Below are 20,814 nucleotides of genomic sequence, written 5' to 3'. Positions count from 1 at the left end.
TCCTTCTGGGATAGCAGGTGTTTCAAGCAAAACTAGAGGAGGGGAAGGTTGGGCTACCTGCCCCTGCTGAACTCCCCCACTAGCCTCCATAGCCTCTGCACCAACATTTTGGTCTTGAACTGGGGCATCAGCTTCTACCGGAGCTTCTGTATTTGACTGCTCCTCCATAATAGATTGGGCACCCGACACCCCCTGTAGTTCGTCATAATTACCATCAGGGCGACTGGGTTTCCATCTCCTCTGAACCATCCTGGCAGTTTTGCGCAGTGCTTCTGCATAGGAAAGGGCAGGGACCAAGGTCTTAGGGCACTCTCTGCATGCATGCCCGGTTTTCCCACAGGTGTCACATTTCCGGGCCATGGGGCATGCCCCAGCTTCGTGACCAGGTTCTTGGCAATTGCGACAACCTTTGCCAACAGTACATTCATCTGCAATGTGCCCAAACCTAAAACACATCCGACAGTATTTAGGCTGTCCAGCATAAGACAGAAACCCCCTATAACCTCCAATGGTAAAGTTCCCTGGAGGGTGTTTTACACCTCCAATGCCATCCGGAGAGGGGGACAATCTGACCCAGAACTTGTGCTTACCAGTAGCCAGTCCCCACCGATCCAAGACTTTAGTTGGGCCTCTAACAGAAATACAAAATTGCAATAAAAAAGGCACGTACCAGTTCCATAGGAGTATAGGGGTTGAAGAGATGTACCGTAATCACCTTCTCCTCCATCAGAAATAAGGGAAAGACGTCGAACTTGTGCAGAACTGAATCAGGATTCGAGACTTTTATGGCTTTCACCCTTTCAAAGACGTCCAGGCAGATTCCTTCCTCGATGAGAGTAAGATCAAACCGACCGGTCCTGGGGAAATCCTGGAGACAAAGAATGTAGCGTAGATCCAACTCCAGCGTCTTCACAATAACTTCCTCCACCACGGTCGTCCTTCCAATCTGGGCAATGAACTCTGGCCGGACCAGGAAACGCAGCGTATTCCGCAGACCCTCACGCTCCATGACGAGACGCAGGAAGATTGATCGCCCTCTGGTGACTTGGGACTAGGCCGCTCCCCTATAGCAGCAGGGAGGTAAGACACAGGCTATAAACCTGTACCCCTCTCCCAGGCCGAGGAGTCTGGTACCCTCACCACCACCTCTGGCCAAGACACTTGATCTTAGCCAAAAGGCCGAGAAGCGATAACCAGAAAAGGGTTCACCCTACAGGCCGACGGTCCTCAATGCAGAACACTTGTGAAGGCGATAGGCTACAGGCCCCAGCTGCAAAGACGGTCCGGGAGGCTTCATTCTCTCACAAACCAGGGAAAACGTGCGTCCTACGCTCTGAAATCAACAGCATGCTGCACTTTGTGTTTTTCGGATCTGCATAGCTCCACCCACCACTTTTGGTCACGCCTTTTCTTCGCACGAAATTCCGGATGCCAAAGCACGCCAAACTGAAAGACTGATAAGGAGTGAATGGACAGTACTGAGAGAAAAAAAAAAAAAAAAAAGATTTAGGCATTGTTCATTGTGATGTCACGGGCCCATTGTTGAGTGTTCCATCGGAGCCCTTGTGATGTCATCCACTGACCTGACCTTACTTGACCTCTGACCTTACTAGCCTCTTGTGACACGTGCAGTGTTCCGTCCATTGGCCAGACAAGGCAGGTCCAGCTATTGCTGATACATAGGAAGTGCTGGACTACATTTTAGCCTACAAGTCATCCAGTTTAATAGAGCCACAAGAGGGAGACACAGGCAAACAAACTTCACTTTTTTAATATAGGAATAGGAAAACAAAATTGGTTACATCAAGCCAACTTGCTACAAAAGGGTCAATTCTAAGGAACAACTCAGCAGACTTCCAGGTGTGCACAACAGGCCCAAATCAAAACAGAGGTGCTCGGACGGAGTGGAGGATCCAAAAACTGCATTCAGGTGATAGATATCCTAACACGTCATTCATTCAGGTGATAAGCCAATTAACACAACAATTAAGCCATCAATCTTAATTGGATTTGGACTGTGAGGAGAGGTGACTGGCTGGCTGGGTTGCTTGGTGCTGGAACAAACCCACACACAGGTGATGCAATTAACAGATTGACAGGCTAGATGCAGCTGCACCAGGGATGCAGAAAGCAGCACAGCAAAACCCTCACAGAGGAAGGAGAAGCTGAAGTGCAGGACTGCTGAGGCAGGCAGGGCACAGCAACTTTCCACTTGCTTGCTGGAAGGATCCTTGAAATCCATCACTCAATTTCATTCTGTTTTTTCATACCAGATTAGAAGGGGTGCACCGGTCCTGGAGGTACTGCAATACCAGGTCAATGCGTGGAGTGGACAGAGCAAGCTCTTTTTCCATCTCCCTGTTCGAAAAATCCATTTAATATATGGTCCCCAGATAGGGGACGTATCAGATATTAAACTGATAAGAACAGATTTTTGATTGAAACGTCTTTATTGCAATCAGTCGTCATACATACATACTTTGGTACTGTGGCGCAGCACAGCACTCAATAAATTACAGATATTCGTCTTGGCGAGCATGGCATTGTTATATAAAGACACAGGCTGACCTATGCTGTACATCGCAATGCATGCTACACTATCATACATATTCAATCACAATAAACCTTACAATAAAGCATTCAGACAGTGAGGTGGGAAGGAGGGGGTAGGGGGGGGAAATCACGTGCCCGAAGCTTTATTGACATAAAAACACACGGAGGGAGAGGGGGGGAAGGAGAGGGGTTAAGTCCTCTTCTTCTTCGACGTCCTCAGAGATGTTGTAATCCCGCAGCAGGCTGTGGATAAGTCTGCGGCAGTCGAGGACGGACATGTTCTTCCTCCTGAGCACAAGCCGGTGCCTGGAGACCCAAATAGCGTCCTTAAAACAGTTCATAAGCCGCCAGGCCTCCTGGATGGCCTCAACCGTATGAATCCCAGGGAATAGTCCATACAGCACCGAAGTGCATTGCAGGCTGCTCCTGGGCACAGAGTCTTTGAGTTCATGTTCCAGGGCATCCAACAGGCGCTGTGCAAAGCGGCACTCCCAAAACAGGTGGTAAGGTGTTTCCTCTACGAAAGGGCACCTGGGGCAGTACCGGGTTTTGCACAGGTTGCGGGCACCCATGAATGACCGAGTTGGCAGTCCTCCCTGTATGGCCATCCATGATAAGTCCTTATGCCCGTTGGTCAACCTGTTTGACGACACATTAGTCCAAACTGTCTCTATGGTGTCGTCGTGGATCCTTGGAATTGACTCCACCACATCCTTTGCTCTGATGAGCTTGTGGATAGTTTTTGGCTTCCACAAGTCGGGCTTGAGGCCCTCCAGTTGGTGTTCCCTCACAAACCTGACGACGTCCCCGTAGAACCAGGGAGCGTGCCAGTTGTAGGGGATGGAGCTGTCCCACTTGTCCCAGCCCAGACCCCTCCAGAGGGGCAGGAGGAAAAAGCGAGACATAGCCTTGCCCGCAGAGCCGTTAGCAGTTCTCAGAGTCCGACGAATGCTGTCACAAACAAAGGCGATCCGCAGTAAAGTGGGCAGGTCTGGAATGCCCTTTCCGCCCTTGCGGGGCTCTTTGTACATGATGGCTCGTTTCACTCTGTCCATCTTAGATCCCCAGACTTTGGCCAAGCGTTCATCCCAAGACTTGAGGGCTGCGCCTTCCTTCCCGAACCAGACTCCAAGGATTTTGATGAAGTTTGGTTTGATGGTAAGTGGGAAGGGGGCAGAAGAGGCCAGTTGCCAGTCCCCGAAGAGCATGGCTTCTGACTTGCCGCAGTTGACTTTGGCCCCTGAAGCTTGTCCGAACTCCTCGCAGGTCTGGACGAGTGCAGTCACCGAACGCCGATCAGCGCAGAAGACGGTCACATCATCCATGTACAGCGAGCACTTGACCTCGTGGTGTCCTGGTCCTGGTGCGGTAATTCCTCTGATCTCTCCATTCTGCCGGATAGACTCCGCGAAGGATTCTATAATACAAACAAAAAGGAGAGGTGAAAGAGGGCAGCCTTGTCTGACCCCGGAGTGGATTGAGAAGGGGTCAGTCTTCCAGCCATTCACCAACACCGTGCTGCAAATGTCAAAATACATCAGGTCAACAAAAGAACAGAACCTCCTGCCTAGACCTAGCCTGCGCAGCGCCTTGCCCATAAACTCATGAGAGACCCAGTCGAATGCCTTCTCCTGGTCCAGGCTGACCAGGGCGGCATGAACACGGCGGTCCTGGATGTAGTGCACCGTGTCTCTCACAAGAGCGAGGCTGTCTGCGATCCTGTGGCCTGGAATGCCACAGGTTTGGTCCGGGTGGACGATTCCGCCGATGACGACCTTCAGCCGGTTGGCCAGTACCTTGGCTAGGATCTTGTAGTCCACGTTCAGGAGAGAGATGGGACGCCAGTTTTTCAGGTCACATCTCTCCCCCTTCCGCTTATACAGGATCGTGATCATTCCTTCCCTCAAGGATGGGGGCATTGTACCCTCCACCACCATCTCCTCGTAGAGTTCCAACAGGTCCGGACAGATCAGGTCCCCCAGCGCTACATAGAGCTCCGCTGGGAGTCCGTCACTGCCCGGGGTCCTGCCAGACCTAAAGGATCTAGCGGCAGAGAGCACCTCCCCCACCGTCAGAGGGTCATCCATGGCGTCCGCACCTGCCGGATCAAGATGGTTAGTGATACCTGACAGGAATTTATCCGCGGCCTTCTGGTCGGTGTTCCTCAGGGAGTAGAGGTCGCTGTAGAAGTCTGTGACGACTCCCATTACTTCCTCCTTCCCTGAACGCATGTTGCCGTCTTTGTCTCGGAGTTCGTTCAGGGGTGTGTGGCCGGCGTGGAGTTTCCTGAAAAAGAACGAGTTACACTTCTCATCCTTGTCCAGGTTTTCCACTTTGGAACGGAAGACGATTCGTCTGGGTTCCTCCTCAAAGTGCCTTTTCAGGCTCTTTTTGGTCTTCTCCAGGTCCTCTCTCACGTCTCAGCCGCACCGGTGAAGATCCTGCAGGGACTGCAACTCACGCTGCAGTGCTCTGAAGGCCTTCTTTTTCTCACACGCCTGATGTTGTTGCTTGGCCTGAAAGAAACAACAAAACCGGACTTTAACATACTCCCACCAGTCACTAGTACATTTAAACAAGCATTTGTCGTTCCGCCAGGCTATGTAGACCTCTCTAAGTTCCGCCAGCACATCCTCACGATTCAGCAGTGCGCAGTTCAGCTTCCAGGACCCACGGCCCGGGGGAAACCCGGTGCCTAGGGTGCACTGGACCTGAATGGCCCTGTGGTCGGAGAAGAAGCAAGGGACCATAGAGTGCCTACACCGCCTGACTGCACGAGAGGTAAACACAAAGTCGATCCGAGAACGGAGTGAGCCATCGGGCCGGCACCATGTATAATTAATGGAGCCGTTCCCCATGGATCCCACAACATCCTGCAAGGACGCTTCGGTCACCATCTCGATAAGCAGTTTGGAAGTGACGTCTAGCTTGCTTGAGGTCCCGGAGCTGCGTCCGTCCCCCTCTATCGGGCAGTTGAAATCCCCGGCCATCACTACGGCCCTGGTGGTAGCGAGCTGCGGTCGTAGGGCCTGGAATAACTCCAGTTGCTCACCCTTGTCAGGGGAGGCGTACACGTTGGTGAGCCTAACCGGCTCTCCCGCCCAGGAGCCATCTACGACAAGAAGCCTGCCGCAGACGAGCTCCTGGACGGAGTCAAGTGTGAACGCGTTTCCCCTGAGGAGGATGGCAACCCCAGCCGACTTACAGCTGCCGCCACCGGACCAGTAGGAGGGGCCATGGGACCACTGCCTGGCCAGGTGGTTGTAGGACCTAGAGGGGGGCAAAGCACACTCCTGCAACATGAAAACGTCGGCAACCTGAGAAGTAAGGAAGGTTAGTATCGTCTGACGTCTAGACCGATCCCTAATGCTCCTAACATTGATGGAAAAAAGGTTAAAGTTTGCCATCATGTAAGAGAAAGAAAAAGGTTAGCAGAGAACGATACAGCTTAGTTACCACTCCGGTCATCCGGCGGCTTCTCTGTCTCTTGTCCGCTGTCTGTGGGTTGCCCCTGCAACAGCGCGAAGGTGGCTACGATTTCCTCTAGGGTTATCTGTAGCCGCATCGGGTCGGCGGTTGCCCCGTTGGCCACTATATCCTCCACTTCGGTCTCGTCGAGGCTACTGGGGGGGTGGAGGGATTGCTGTTCGGGGTCCTCGTTAGTGGCCACCGGTTCTTCCATCTGCAGGTCTGTTTCTTCTTCTTTGTTGGGTGAGGCCACGTCCTCTACCTCGAGCATCTTCTTTTTGGAATGGTCAGCCACGGGGCTGTCCCTATCCTTTCTCTTTCCTTTTCTCTGGCTGACATCTGGGGAGACAAGAGGGGGAAATTCCTCCATAGAGAGGGCTACAGCAGCTGGAGGAGAGGTTAGTTCTGCTGTAGTGGTGACGACGGGGCGGGTTGGGCTGGGGGCACGGGAGGGTGCCACTGAGGTGATGGGGAGTTGGATGTGGATATCCTCAGTGGTGGTGACGACAGGGCGGGAGGTTGGGCGGGAGGAGGGGGGAACGGGAGCATGGGCAGGGGGAGATGTCCGCTTACCCTCTTTCTTAGATGGCTTCTCTTTGGGCTGTGTTGCCGCCTGGGCCGGGGCCTGGGGGTGGGGTTTCCGGGCGGCCGGGGCCCTGGCTGCAACTGAAGCCCAGGTGCGGTCCCTCTTTGGGCAGTCCTTGTAGACGTGGGAGACCAGCCCGCACAGGTTGCACGCCACCTTCTTTGGACAGTCTTTGGTCTCGTGACCTATGACCCGGCAGATTCGGCAGGGATCCTCCTTGCAGTTCCTCAACTCATGGCCCTTCTGTCCACATTTCCTGCAGAACTGTGGCATATCCGGGTAGTAGATGAGTCCGTGGGAGTTTCCGAGGGAAAAAGACTGGGGCAGGTGCTGGAGGCCGTCTTCTGCAGTCGCGTCTTTGTTGAGTTTCACGACCGCTGACCACTTTCCGGTCCAGAAGCCGAGTCCGTTCAGGATGTGGGTGGGTTCCCTCACCACCGTGCAGAATCGACTCAGGAAAGTGGTGATGTCTTTGCCGGGGGTGTGTGGATTCCTCATAGACACCGTAATCCTTCTTTCCTCCCTCTGAATGGGGCAATTCCCGACAAAGTGAGAAAACGTGGAGTCCGATTTCACCTTCTCCCAATATCTTCTACAGATGTTGATTGACGCAAAGGTCACGTAGAAGATCCCGGTCATAAAGGCTTGGACGCTGAGGGTCTCCGGCTTCGAAAATCCCTGGTCCACCAGCATCTTCTGGCAGAAGATTTCCTCGGTCATCTCCGGGGTCTTTCCATCCACCTCCCTCAGCTTCATGGCGACGGTCTGCCGCATCCAGGGCTCCAGTGAAGGGGCAACCTGGCCGGGCTTTCCGCCGCCTTTCTGCCGGGCAGAGGCGTCTGGTCCGGCCCCAGAGGGTCCAGGGGGCTTGGTGGCTTGGGGCTTCTTGGCTGGTCCTGCAGCATCCTTCTTGGTCTTGGGAGGCTTGGAGGTTGTGGCCATGGCTACTTCCTTCTAGTCCTCTTCCTGTGGTGTCTTCGCAAAGCGTCCACGGGGGGCGGAGCTATGCAGATTCCTTCTTGCTGGGCGGAGCTTCTTCCGGGGTGGAGCTTCTTCCTGGGGAGGAGGAGCTTCTTCCGGGGTAGGGCTTCGCCGAGCCTTTCTTCCTCGTCGGGGTTCCCCGAGGCCGGAGTCTTCAGGCCGGAGTCTTCAGTCCTCGTCGTCGGGGTTCCTCGTCGAGTCTTCGCAAAGTCTTCTCCTGAATCGCAGTCGGAGAAGTTCTTCCAGGCGTCGTATTCGGGCTGTCGAGATCCAAGTAAGCACTGTCTAACGTCGTACACCAAGACTATTAAGCCACAGGCCAAGAGGAGGTCGGAGACCAGAGCACTCTTGTTCCCTGGGGAATAGCCCTACACCCAATAGCAGCAGTGAGCTGAAGCTGAATTTAATCAACGATGCTCAAAGGCAGAGTGCAGGGGGTACCCACAAGGACCTGGGCCGGCAAGAAAAGGCAGACTGATAAGAACAGATACTACACTTGATCTTAGCCAAAAGGCCGAGAAGCGATAACCAGAAAAGGGTTCGCCCTACATTTTAGCCCTACCTACAAGTTATCCAGTTTAATAGAGCCACAAGAGGGAGACACAGGCAAACAAACTTCACTTTTTTAATAGAGAAATAGGAAAACAAAATTGGTTACATCAAGCCAACTTGCTACAAAAGGGTCAATTCTAAGGAACAACTCAGCAGACTGCCAGGTGTGCACAACAGGCCCAAATCAAAACAGAGGTGCTCGGACGGAGTAAAGGATCCAAAAACTGCATTCAGGTGATGGATATCCTAACACGTCATTCATTCAGGTGATAAGCCAATTAACACAACAATTAAGCCATCAATCTTAATTGGATTTGGACTGTGAGCAGAGGTGACTGGCTGGCTGGGTTGCTTGGTGCTGGAACAAACCCACACACAGGTGATGCAATTAACAGATTGACAGGCTAGATGCAGCTGCACCAGGGATGCAGAAAGCAGCACTGCAAAACCCTCACAGAGGAAGGAGAAGCTGAAGTGCAGGACTGCTGAGGCAGGCAGGGCACAGCAACTTTCCACTTGCTTGCTGGAAGGATCCTTGAAATCCATCACTCAATTTCATTCTGTTTTTTCATACCAGATTAGAAGGGGTGCACCGGTCCTGGAGGTACTGCAATACCAGGTCAATGCGTGGAGTGGACAGAGCAAGCTCTTTTTCCATCTCCCTGTTCGAAAAATCCATTTAATATATGGTCCCCAGATAGGGGACGTATCAGATATTAAACTGATAAGAACAGATAAGGTTTCAACATAACTTTATTTACGAATAAAAGTCATACATAAAATAAAGTCAATAATAATAAATAGCAATAATAATAATCATAAAACAGTAATAAACAATAAATATAGCAGGAGAGTAAAATTATAAAACAATAGTATTCCATATATTTAAACACCATGTAGTATTTGCTTCTTTTGATCCTAACTGTTTTTTATCTCTGAGAAAATAAATATATATTTCACTTAATGCAATCTTAATACAATTTTTAACATCGATGTACTCTCGTTTAAAAAGAAGGATGTTCCTGGTTTTCCAAATGGCATTTTTTAAGCAATTAATGATGATCCAACAAACTCTTTGCTGCTTAGGTGTGGGGCACGTAAAAAGACCATAAAAAACGTATTCATAGTTAAAATCCTTAAGTCCACAGATCCATTTCATAAGCGGACCTGCTTTTTTCCAGACTTTCTGCGCGTAGTGACAGTTCCAGAGCATATGTAATACCGTCTCGTCATCTCCACATCTCGCATGTGGGCATCTGGCCGTCGCCACCAGTCCCCTTCTATGTTGGAATTCACGGGTAGGGAGGCACTGGTGTACGACGGCCCAAGCAAGGTCCTTATGGATATTTGCCAAATATTTGCAGTAGACGTTTCTCCACACTTTTTTGGACCTTGCTTGTGAGAAATTGGCAACTGTCACTACATCATCACACCTTTGACACTTTCCTCTGGTCCCCCAAAATGTCAGGCTCCAATTCTTGGAGGCGCAGGAGCCTGACCGTCTTTTCTAGCACTGCATAATGTTTTGGGGGATACAGAAGAACAGGGGAGCTTAGTGTTAAACGAAACCACCTTTTAAAAATCATGCCAGCAGCGTATTTTAAAAAACAGCTAAAAATACCATCAGATTTTATCATTTTAAAACAGAAACAAAAGTACTTTATATAAAAGAGAGTAAAAAGGTTAGGAACATCCTTCCCCCCATTTTCTCTGGACTTGTACATAATGTCACGTTTAAGCTTCTCCATCTTGGATCCCCATAAAAATCTAAAACAAATGCGGGTTAACTTTTTAATATATAAAATAGAAGGAGGGAACACCATGGCTACATATAGCATAATAGGAATCAGTACTATTTTTATTATTAAAATCTTCCCTTCCATTGTTAAGTCCCGCAATTGCCACATTAAAATTTTCTTTTCTATTTTCTCTATCACCAAGTCCCAATTAACAATCCCATTATTCACTTGATTAAAAACAATACCTAAAACCTTTATATTATTCTGCTGCATATGAATCCCAGGCGTCTCAGAGGAGTCCCAATTCCCTATATAAAAACAACCACATTTGTTCGCATTAAGTTTAAAGCCTGATGCTTCACAAAAGAAACCAGTGTTTCTCAAGGCTCTCCTCATTGTAGGGGACTCTCTACATAAGATGGTAACGTCGTCCATGTAACTTAATACTTTTAAGGGGACTCCTCCACCCCCCGGGACCGGCACTCCCTTGATCACCTTATCCTTTCTTAACATAGCTAAAAGTGGTTCTATAGCGCAAATAAAAAGCAAAGGAGAAAGAGGGCAACCTTGTTTGACACTAGATAAAAGGGGGACACCATTAGTTAAAAACCCGTTAATGGAAATTTGACTAAAACAGGATCTGTATAAAAGTTTAATTCGACTTATGATAAAATCAGGTATTGCCATTTTTTGTAAGACTAAAAAGAGGTATTCATGGGATATTCTATCAAATGCCTTTTCAAAATCTAGCGATAAGATTGGCAAACATTGATTACTATCTTTTGAATAATACAGGAAGACGAAAGAGCAATGGTCAGGCGGCACTGCGTACACTGATGATGCCGTGATGAACCGAACCGTGTGCAGTAAGATAGACACTTCTCAGTGTGGTGCTCAGCAAGGAAAGTACTTGTAGCAGGAAATTTGCAACTTGGAGAGAAAGTAGAAATAAAGTTGCGGCACTCACCGAAGTGTATAACAGTTTCTTTTATTGTAGCTTCCTCGACGGGTAGCTTGGAGGATCCAGGGGCGGACACAAAGTTGCGAGCGGCGACGGCCGTTTTGCGCGCAAGAACGCGCTTCCTCAGGCCACTGGTTGCGTCATTGCGCATACGTGCGCTTTATGCAGGTGGATAGGGGGACGGCCGACGCCGTCAGCAACTATCTCACTCCCACGGATATGACGTAATTAAAATACATGCAACCAACAGGTAAGATTGTAGTACAAGCATAATGAAACAAAAACAAAACAGACATGAAAACCATATGGGGAAAGAACGGACATTAAAACATATATATGACAAGCGGCAGCATCACATCTATATACTGAAGTAATAGATGATAGAATAACTAGCATGGATAAATAGACCAAAATTTAGGAAGGGGGGAAGGATCCGCTTCTACACGGGAAAGACAAGTCGCAGTAACTCACTCCAAAAAAGAGGGGGGGGGGGCGCATGGGGCTTCACAAAAACACAGACATATCATTTCTGTCGTTCATTCCTACCGCATGCATGGCCTCCGTGCGCATAATCCACCTTGCCTTCCTCTGCAGGAGCAGGCGATGCCGGTCGCCACCCCGGGGGATGGGACGGACATGCTCTACGCCTGCAAAGGAGAGGCAACGTGGATACGCGCTGTGGGCCGTGCGAATATGTTCAATGAGGCGTGGACTGCCTCTGCCTGATCGAATGGAGCCAATATGTTCGCGAATGCGCTCGAATAGAGGGCGAATTGTCTTTCCGATGTAGAAGCGTTTACAGGGACAGAAAACCACATATACTACATAGGACGTACGGCAATTAATAAAGTCCCGTACTGTGTGTTGCACACCACCTATTTGTAGGTACTTAAGTGCACAGAAAGAGCAATGGCCACATCTAAAGTTGCCCACAGGTTTTCTCAACCAACTTTCATCTCTAGGTGAGGAAAATACACTCCTAACTAGTTTGTCTTTAATTGTGGGGCATCTTTTGAATGTGACCAGTGGTCTATTATCAGTAAAGCTGTTAAGAGTGGGGTCTCCCTTGAGTAGGTCCCAGTTACGGTTGATGATCTGCCGAACCATTTCAGCAACCGGACTATATTGGAAAGCAAAGCGTGAAGGTTTAGCGCTATTGCTCCATTCAGTGAGCAAGGTATTGCGGTCAAGTGAAGACGCTTTTAGGAGAGCTGCTGAAACTTCTCGCAATGGATAACCCCTACTAATGAGCCTGGCCCTAAGTTCTCCAGCTTGGCGATGGAAACCTTCATCCGTGTCATTAATCCTGCGCAGTCGGACAAACTGCCCATATGGGACTGCGCGTTTAACTGAAGGTGGGTGGAAGCTGGTCTGGTGGAGGAGCGAGTTGGTCGCCGTCGGCTTGCGATAGCCACAAGTGTGTACCACTCCATCTTTTACCGTGACATGTACATCTAGAAAATCCAGAACTTCACCACCAAAATTGATGGTGAACTTCATGTTCATACGGTTGCGTGCGTTCAAATGATCAACAAATGCATGACACGACCCCTCGCTCCCCGACCAGACCAGAAAAACATCATCCACATATCTTGAAAGTAGGTTAATATGGCTCACATATGGGTTATCCATTGCGAAAATATAGGTCTCCTCGAATACCGCCAGGTACAGGTTGGCAAATGTGCACGAGACAGGCGTGCCCATAGCCGTACCTAGTACCTGGCGGTACCACTGTCCATCAAATTGGAAGACATTGTTCGACAGAACAAGGTCTAGTGCCTTGTGGACAAAATCAATGAAAACCGCACTCTTATTGCTTCTGCTTAAGACTGTATCAACAGCCCGAAACCCAAGATCATGGGGAATTATAGTATATAGGCTCTCGACATCCAAGGATACGAGGCTGAATTCCTCCCGCCACTCCAGGCCTCGGAGTGCCCGGAGGAAGTCTCCCGTATCCTTGAGGTATGTCGGAGTGCTCCTTAATAATGGTCTAAGGAGCCAATCAATATAGCCAGATAAGGGTTCCAGCACTGAACCGATGCCTGCCACGATGGGGCGTCCCGGAGGTCGGGTAAGAGATTTATGGATTTTTGGTACGAAGTACCAAGTAGGGATTTTTGGGAAGGCTGGGATGAGTTTATCCCTCATATTTTTTGGTAAAAACCCATTGTATATATGCTGATCAATAAACCGACAGAGTTTGGAAGATATTTCAGGTATAGGGTTTCCCCTTAACTTGGTGTAAACTGTACTATCTCCTAGCTGTCTATAAGCCTCCTCCATGTAGTACTCCCTAGACATCAGGACCACGTTCCCTCCCTTGTCGGCCGGCTTAATCACCATATTCTTCTGCTTCTCTAACCACAAGAGAGCATGAGATTCTTCCACCGTGAGGTTGGAAGGTGCTGCAGGATACACCAGCGCACGTATTTCTTTCAAAACTTGCTTGTGGAACAGGTCAATTGGTGAGCCGGCCGGCATGGGAGGAAGGAAGGTGGACCTGATGCCTCCTGTATATCTACTAAAATGCTCTACTACATCTGTGGATTCATCAGGTTCAGTGCTGGAAAGGAAATGGATGCAGGAAATTTCCTCATCACTGAATTTATCAGACAGGTGGAAATCAGTGAGTGACATAGTAGCAGGGACCTCCCCCTGTAGGGGGTCGAGGGCCTGAGAGGTGGTCTCGGAGAATAATCTCTTGAGGTATAATTTACGGATAGACAAAAACAGATCTATCTCAAAATCAACTAGGTTGAACTGTCCAGGTAGGCTGTATCCCAGCCCTCGATTGAGGAGTGGGATACAGCCTGGGGGCAGTTCAGAGCCTGTGAGATTGAGAACCACATCTTCAGTGGGTGCGTGGGTGCAGAGTTCATCAAGATCTACTGTCACCAGGAAACCTGGCGTCTCCTTCTTGTCAATTTTCTGGTCACTCTTGCTTTTTCTTCTGCGTCTACCACGCCCCCTTCTCGTGCCTTTTCTAAAGGGGTTGTTGTTTCTTCAGCTGAATTGGCTCCATTTCCCTCAGATGCACTTGATTCGGAATCAGTGGCCCAAAAATTATGGCGTCCTCTCCGTGGGGCTCGTTTGGGGCGATTTCTTTTAAATACCAAATCACATCTCTCAGAACATTAAGGGACTCAGTAATAGATCTTCCGGGCACTCCACAAACTTGATTTGGGTGAATTATTTTCCCAATTATGGGTTTAAAACAAACGGCTATTATTTTTGCCAAAACTTTATAGTCTGTATTTAAAAGCGTTATGGGTCTCCAATTTTTTAATAAATTTTTATCTCCTTTTTTAAAAATTAAAGAGACTACCCCCTTTCTCCAAGAAGGGGGCAGTTCTTCTACTTTAAGAGCCTCTTTATACAATAAAAATAAATCCTCTTTAAGATAATCCCAAAAGGATAAATAAAATTCTATCGGTAAGCCATCTTCGCCAGGAGCTTTCCCTCTAGAAAAAGTCTTAAAAATAAATACAAGTTCTTCCATAGTAAAATCTCTGGTTAAAACTTCCTGGTCTAAAATATCAAGCTTAAAATCTAGAGAATTAATAATATCTAAAAAGGATTTATCTATTGTCTTTTTACTAAAAAGATTTTGATAAAAATTAAAGGCCGAGTTTAACATATCACTGATTGAAGTTTTCCCTTCGAGGTTTAAGATAATGTCACGTCTTTTATTTAGTTTTTAAAGAAAAAGCGGGAGCATTTTTCATCTTCCTCAAGCTGTTTGACTTGGGAGTTAAAAACTATTTGCTTACCTTTGTCATCTATACATTTTTTAATCTCGGCCTTTAAATTAACAATATCTGTCTCCACCTCTATTCCAATTTCTTTTAATTTAAAAAGTACATTTAAACGTTTATTAAGAATATAAAACCATTGTTTCTTCTTTTTTGCCGTCCTTCTACCCATTTTTATAAAAAAATTGTTTGATTTTAACCTTTGTGCCTTCCCACCAGTGCAGCATAGTTTCATCAGGTGCTCTTAGTTGCTGCCAGCACTGGTAGGTCTGCACAAACTCGGTTCTAATATCAGGGTCTTCTAAAAGAGTTACGTTCAACTTCCACAAACCTTTATTCACCTTTGCTTCTCCTTTTAGCTTCAAGTGGACTGATAAAACTTTATGATCTGAAAAAATATTGTTAAAAAGTTCACACTTAAAAGGAATAAAAGCATCAGAGGTGAAAATAAAATCGATTCTGGAGTTCACTCTTCCATTGGACCAGGTAGTCCCAGGGTCCGCCGGCAAGAGTGCCCTCCAGCAATCTTTCAAGGTAAAATCATCAATAAAATTTTTGAGTTGGTAGGAAGTACGGTCTTTCCGATTTTCATCACCCCCTTGTCGCCTTTCATCATCTCGTATACAATTAAAATCGCCTCCTATAATCAAGGGGGTGGACCCTGTGCAAAACAATGGTAAAATATTAAAAAATTCAATTCTTTCATTCTTATCGGGTGGAGCATATACATTTAAAATACGGCATAAGAGACCATTAAAACGCAAGTGAACTAACATGGCTCGACCTGGTATAATCTCAGTCACTGATTGAATTTGGGTATTATTCCCCTTACAAAGCAGCCCAACTCCTACAGACCGGTTATCATTCCCACCCGACCAAACAGATGGACCCAAGTCCCAATCTTTTTTTAAGTTTTTGTACTCCATGCAATTTTGAATACCACATTCTTGCAATAAACACAAATCAAAGTCTATAGAATCAAGGTAGGCAAATAAAGCAGCTCTACGAGTAGAGCTCTTTAATGACCTCACATTCAGTGAGGCAATCTTTATTGGCATTGTAGCCATGGTCTTTAAGGGTCCTCCCAGTCCACATCCGAAGAACTTGGATCCTCTATCTTTCTGGAGTCAGGCACATCAAAACTTTGAGACGGAAAAGAAAGAATGTCCCTAGAACCAGAGCTGGGGATATGTTGAGATCCGATTCCACCTCTGAACTCCTCCTCATCGGGACTGCGGCACTTTGTCTTTTTCTGCGATGCTTTTCCATCTTCGTCTCTGGATCTTTTAGACGAACTGGATAAATCCATGTCTTCATTCCGCGATCCGCGACCATCTCCAGGTACAGCTTCCGCCATCTCCACGGGTTCAGGAACTTTTGCAAACCGCCCAGAGGCCCGAAGGGTCTCTTTACCGTCCGAACTCTCGCCCACCGTCCCCGAGGAATCCTCCGCAGCCGCTGCGGGGTCAGACCCTCTAGACAACCGGCGATGGCCAGCGTCAGAGGTCTTCCTGAGCAAGCTACCCTCGGGTGGGGCGTCAGGCGCAAGTATCTGGGGAGGCACATTTCCTTCAATATTATGGACCCTCTTGGCTTTCTCCTGTACGGGCGTACTAGGATCAAGCTCCGGTCTTATTCTTACGCCCGTTTTTTGAGGGGTCTCACCCAAAGAGCCTCTCCTACTACCCGAAGAGGAGTGCCTTCGAATCGATTTCCCAGCCTCAACCATGGTGCTGGGAAACCCCGTAGGGTCAACCGCAGAACCCTGTTCTTTGTTGGCCCCCTCTCCGGTCTGACTCACTACTTGTGAGGCAGAAAACCGATGGACATTTGTACCAGCCTCCCTTTCAGACCTCACTGAATCGCTCAGCAAGGTTTTAGAGGACCCTGGTCTGTTCCCATCAGCTTGCTCTGGGGCCTTCCCAGCAGCACCCCGAGCCTGCTGCTTAGATTCTGAACGAGGCGCATCTTTTGTAGACTCGTTTCCCCGAGTTCTACGAGTACATTCTTTGTACTTGTGCCCAGTTTCTCTGCACAGATGGCACATGATATCTGATTTGCACCTAGAGGCCATGTGCCCTTCGCCACCGCACTTGTTACAATGCAGCACATGGCCCTCACAGTGCTCTTGCGTATTCAACATTTCCGGCAGAACAGAGGCATCTGTGAGTACAGTAGATAGCCTCTATTCTTCCCTATGGAAAAGGTAGCAGGAGGATGGCTGAGACCACCTATACCAGTAGGGTCTCGAGAGAACTTGACAAAATACTTTCGCTTGCCGTTCCAAAAGCCCTCGGAGTTGTGGACCTCGTGCGAGAAGTGCACTTCCTGGCAGTACTGCTCAAGGAACAGCGTCACGTCCTCCTGAGGTACAAACGGATTGTACATACAGGCTAGCAACTGGATCGACTCCTCTCCATAGAGGAGAACAAATGTGAGGCCGTTGAGGCGCTCATCGGTCTGGTCCGCACCAGTCAAGGCTGTATGGATATTGTCGCAACTTGATTTCGCACAAAACGAAATGGTGTATTCACCTTTAAATTCCTGGTCCCGGAGACACAGGATATCCTCCCGGCGGAGGCCAAAGAAGCCAAACAGAATCTCATGGGTGATAAATTTTAGCCTCTTCTGCTGGCGATATTCCTCTCCGACCTCAATCCGGATGGACTGTCTCAGATGGGTCCCCCCCTCCGAGAAGTGAAAAGAGAAAGGCATATTCCACCTGAGAAATAAGCCTCCCTCCCAAAGCCAAGAGAAAAGGATCCCACTCCCGTGGAACCCCAACCCAAGACCCAGGAAAGGAAAGACCCAGGTGTATTCCGCCAATCAAGCGCTCACGAACGCAGTAAATAGACGCCCTCTGGGTCCGAAGACCACAGAAAAACGCGATTGCCTCTCGTTGCCCGGGGACTAAGCTGTCTTCCCAATAGCAGCAAGGGGGTAGAACACCGGCTATGAACCAGTGCCCTCCCCCAGGCACCTTCCAGCCAAAATCCTATGTATCTCTACACTTGATCTTAGCCAAAAGGCCGAGAAGCGATAACCAGAAAAGGGTTCGCCCTACAGGCCGACGGTCCTCAATGCAGAACACTTGTGAAGGCGATAGGGGCAGCAGGCCCCAGCTGCAGAGAGAAAGAGACAGTCCGGGAGGCTTCTTTCTCTCACAAACCAGGGAAAACGTGCGTCCTACGCTCTGAAATCAACAGCATGCTCCACTTCGTGTTTTTCGGATCTGCATAGCTCCACCCACCACTTTTGGTCACGCCTTTTCTTCGCACGAAATTCCGGGTGCCAAAGCGCGCCAGGCAGAATGAACGATGAGAAGTCAATGGAGAGTAGTGAGAGAAAAAACGTGTTCCGTCAGAGCCCTTGTGATGTCATCCAGTGACCTGACCTTACTTGACCTCTGACCTGACAGGCCTCTTGTGACACGTGCAGTGTTCCGTCCATTGGCCAGACATGGCAGGTCCAGCTATTGCTGATACATAGGAAGTGCTGGACTACATTTTAGCCTACCTACAAGTCATCCAGTTTAATAGAGCCACAAGAGGGAGACACAGGCAAACAAACTTCACTTATTTAATAAAGAAATAGGAAAACAAAATTGGTTACATCAAGCCAACTTGCTACAAAAGGGTCAATTCTAAGGAAAAACTCAGCAGACTGCCAGGTGTGCACAACAGGCCCAAATCAAAACAGAGGTGCTCGGACGGAGTGGAGGATCCAAAAACTGCATTCAGGTGATAGATATCCTAACACGTCATTCATTCAGGTGATAAGCCAATTAACACAACAATTAAGCCATCAATCTTAATTGGATTTGGACTGTGAGGAAAGGTGACTGGCTGGCTGGGTTGCTTGGTGCTGGAACAAACCCACACACAGGTGATGCAGTTAACAGATTGACAGGCTAGCTGCAGCTGCACCAGGGATGCAGAAAGCAGCACAGCAAAACCCTCACAGAGGAAGGAGAAGCTGAAGTGCAGGACTGCTGAGGCAGGCAGGTCCTGGAGGTACTGCAATACCAGGTCAATGCGTGGAGTGGACAGAGCAAGCTCTTTTTCCATCTCCCTGTTCGAAAAATCCATTTAATATATGGTCCCCAGATAGGGGACGTATCAGATATTAAACTGATAAGAACAGATCCTTTTTTTTATTAAAAATATCAAAGTAAATATACAATTTGACATTTCAGTAATTAATACTCAAGATACATACATGTCACATAGAAACCTTTCTCATAAACAAAACCAAATAAAAAAGACAGATATTATCATCTAATATGACAAAATATTTACAATATACCTAGACTAAATAAAAATCAGGAATCTGGCAGCCATGCACGCCATTTTTTGAATTTCCAGATACCTTCTGCATCAACAGAACCAAATTTTTTTACATCAGACAAAAAATACAAAAATAACTTACCTCGGATCATGCCCACACAGTCTTTCACATCAACCACATTCCTATTAAAGATCAAAATATTCCTCACATCCCAAAGAACCTCTTTCACACAATTAACCAAAAACCACAACACTCTAGCTTTTTGTCTTTCCAAACTTGACAACCCAAACATCATCATTCTTACTGATAAGCACTCCACATCCGTCAACCCTCTAATCATACTTCTCATACATCTCCACACATCCTTGGCATACATACAATCCCACAATAAGTGATATCCATTTTCACACCCCCCACAATTCTCTCTCGGACATATTTCACTGTCAACCAGACCTCTTCTCCTTTGAAATTCCCTTGTTGGGAGACAGCCATGAGCTGCCATCCAGGCCATGTCTTTCTGCCTATTGACCAAAGCCTTGTCATTCACCTTTTTCCATACTTGTACACTCTCTGTCAAATTCAAACCATTCACACACTCTACAATCTCTTTTGTTTCTAATTCTTGCATTACTTTTTTACTATCACACCACGTTTTCCTATCTAACTCATCCAAACCATACATCCTAATGCACCTCTCGATCCTAACATAAAACCATGGCGCATTGAACCTAAGAGGTCTTCTTAAATCTGTATCCAACAATTTATACTTCCTCATGACACTCCCAGCCAAAAATCTCCCCATACAACCAGCCACACTATCACTACTACACATTTTTACACAATTACTCACATACTTTACAATCAAAAACTTTTCCACATCAGGTACACCTTTACCACCATTCTTCCTACTTTTCGTCACTTTCGCACGACTCAATTTCTCCATCTTAGAGTTCCAAAATAACACAAAAATTAATCTAATAATCTTCTTTAAACCCCTATATGGAGCTGGAAACACATTACTAACATATAAAATAATTGGACTAATAACTGCCTTAATAATAAGTACTCTGCCTTCTAGCGATAAAGTCCTAAGAGACCAAAAATCTATTTTATTTTTTATTTTATTATGTACTATTTCCCAACTTTGTCTCCCTATTAAATCATCATTAAAAGTAATGCCCAACACCTCAATCCCTCCTTCCCTCATTGGCCAAACGCACGGTTCACATTCTTTCCACTCCCCAAAATACTTACACCCACTCTTTTCCACATTCAACTTAAAAGCACTCGCAAGACAAAAACACTCAATTAATAATTTAGCTCTCCTCACACTCGCATCAGATTTACACACAATAGTCACGTCATCCATATATCCAATCATTCTTAGATCTCTCCCACCACTTCCTGGTACCTCTACCCCACGCATTACTTTATCCCTTCTAAACATCCCCAACAAAGGCTCAATAACACAAATAAACAATATGGGAGACAGAGGACACCCCTGCCTCACCCCTGACTTAATTTCTACATCACGACTTAAAAAGCCATTGACCTGTATTTTGCTCACTATGCCGCTATATAATACCCTAATCCATTCAACCATCCGCTCAGGTACACCCATCTTACACAACACACTCAGCATAAAGTCATGTTCCACCCGGTCGTATGCTTTTTCAAAGTCCACCGTTACTACGGCGACCGCCTGCTTCCTTTCCTTACAATCATAAATCACATCACGCAAACTCACCAGACTCTCACAAATCTGCCTACCCGGTACAGCACACACTTGTTCTTCACCAACCATCTTACTTATCACTCTCCTCAGTCTGTCAGCTATCACCTTTGCAATCATTTTGTAGTCACAGTTAAGGAGCGCAATAGGCCTCCAATTCTTTAGATTCCTCTTATCCCCCTTTTTATACAACAACACAA

The 20,814-nt window shown here is 47.4% G+C and overlaps 2 non-coding genes and 2 pseudogenes across 2 annotated transcripts; all 4 read right to left on the bottom strand.

The window, feature by feature from the left end:
- Positions 1 to 2,278: 2,278 nt before the first annotated feature.
- On the bottom strand, positions 2,279 to 2,459 carry LOC122942632 (annotated as a pseudogene).
- Positions 2,460 to 7,912: 5,453 nt separating this feature from the next.
- Positions 7,913 to 8,114, bottom strand: LOC122942856 (annotated as a pseudogene).
- Positions 8,115 to 8,722: 608 nt separating this feature from the next.
- On the bottom strand, positions 8,723 to 8,914 carry LOC122942652. Its single transcript, XR_006390616.1, has one exon. It is a non-coding gene; the product is annotated as a U2 spliceosomal RNA (small nuclear RNA).
- A 9,674-nt stretch (positions 8,915 to 18,588) lies between these two features.
- Positions 18,589 to 18,770, bottom strand: LOC122942753. The gene has a single exon (XR_006390691.1). It is a non-coding gene; the product is annotated as a U2 spliceosomal RNA (small nuclear RNA).
- Between the last annotated feature and the right edge of the window lie 2,044 nt (positions 18,771 to 20,814).

Source organism: Bufo gargarizans, chromosome 6 (genome assembly GCF_014858855.1).
Source record: "Bufo gargarizans isolate SCDJY-AF-19 chromosome 6, ASM1485885v1, whole genome shotgun sequence".
In the NCBI taxonomy this organism is placed as follows: domain Eukaryota; kingdom Metazoa; phylum Chordata; class Amphibia; order Anura; family Bufonidae; genus Bufo; species Bufo gargarizans.
This window is presented reverse-complemented; position numbering and strand designations above follow the sequence as displayed.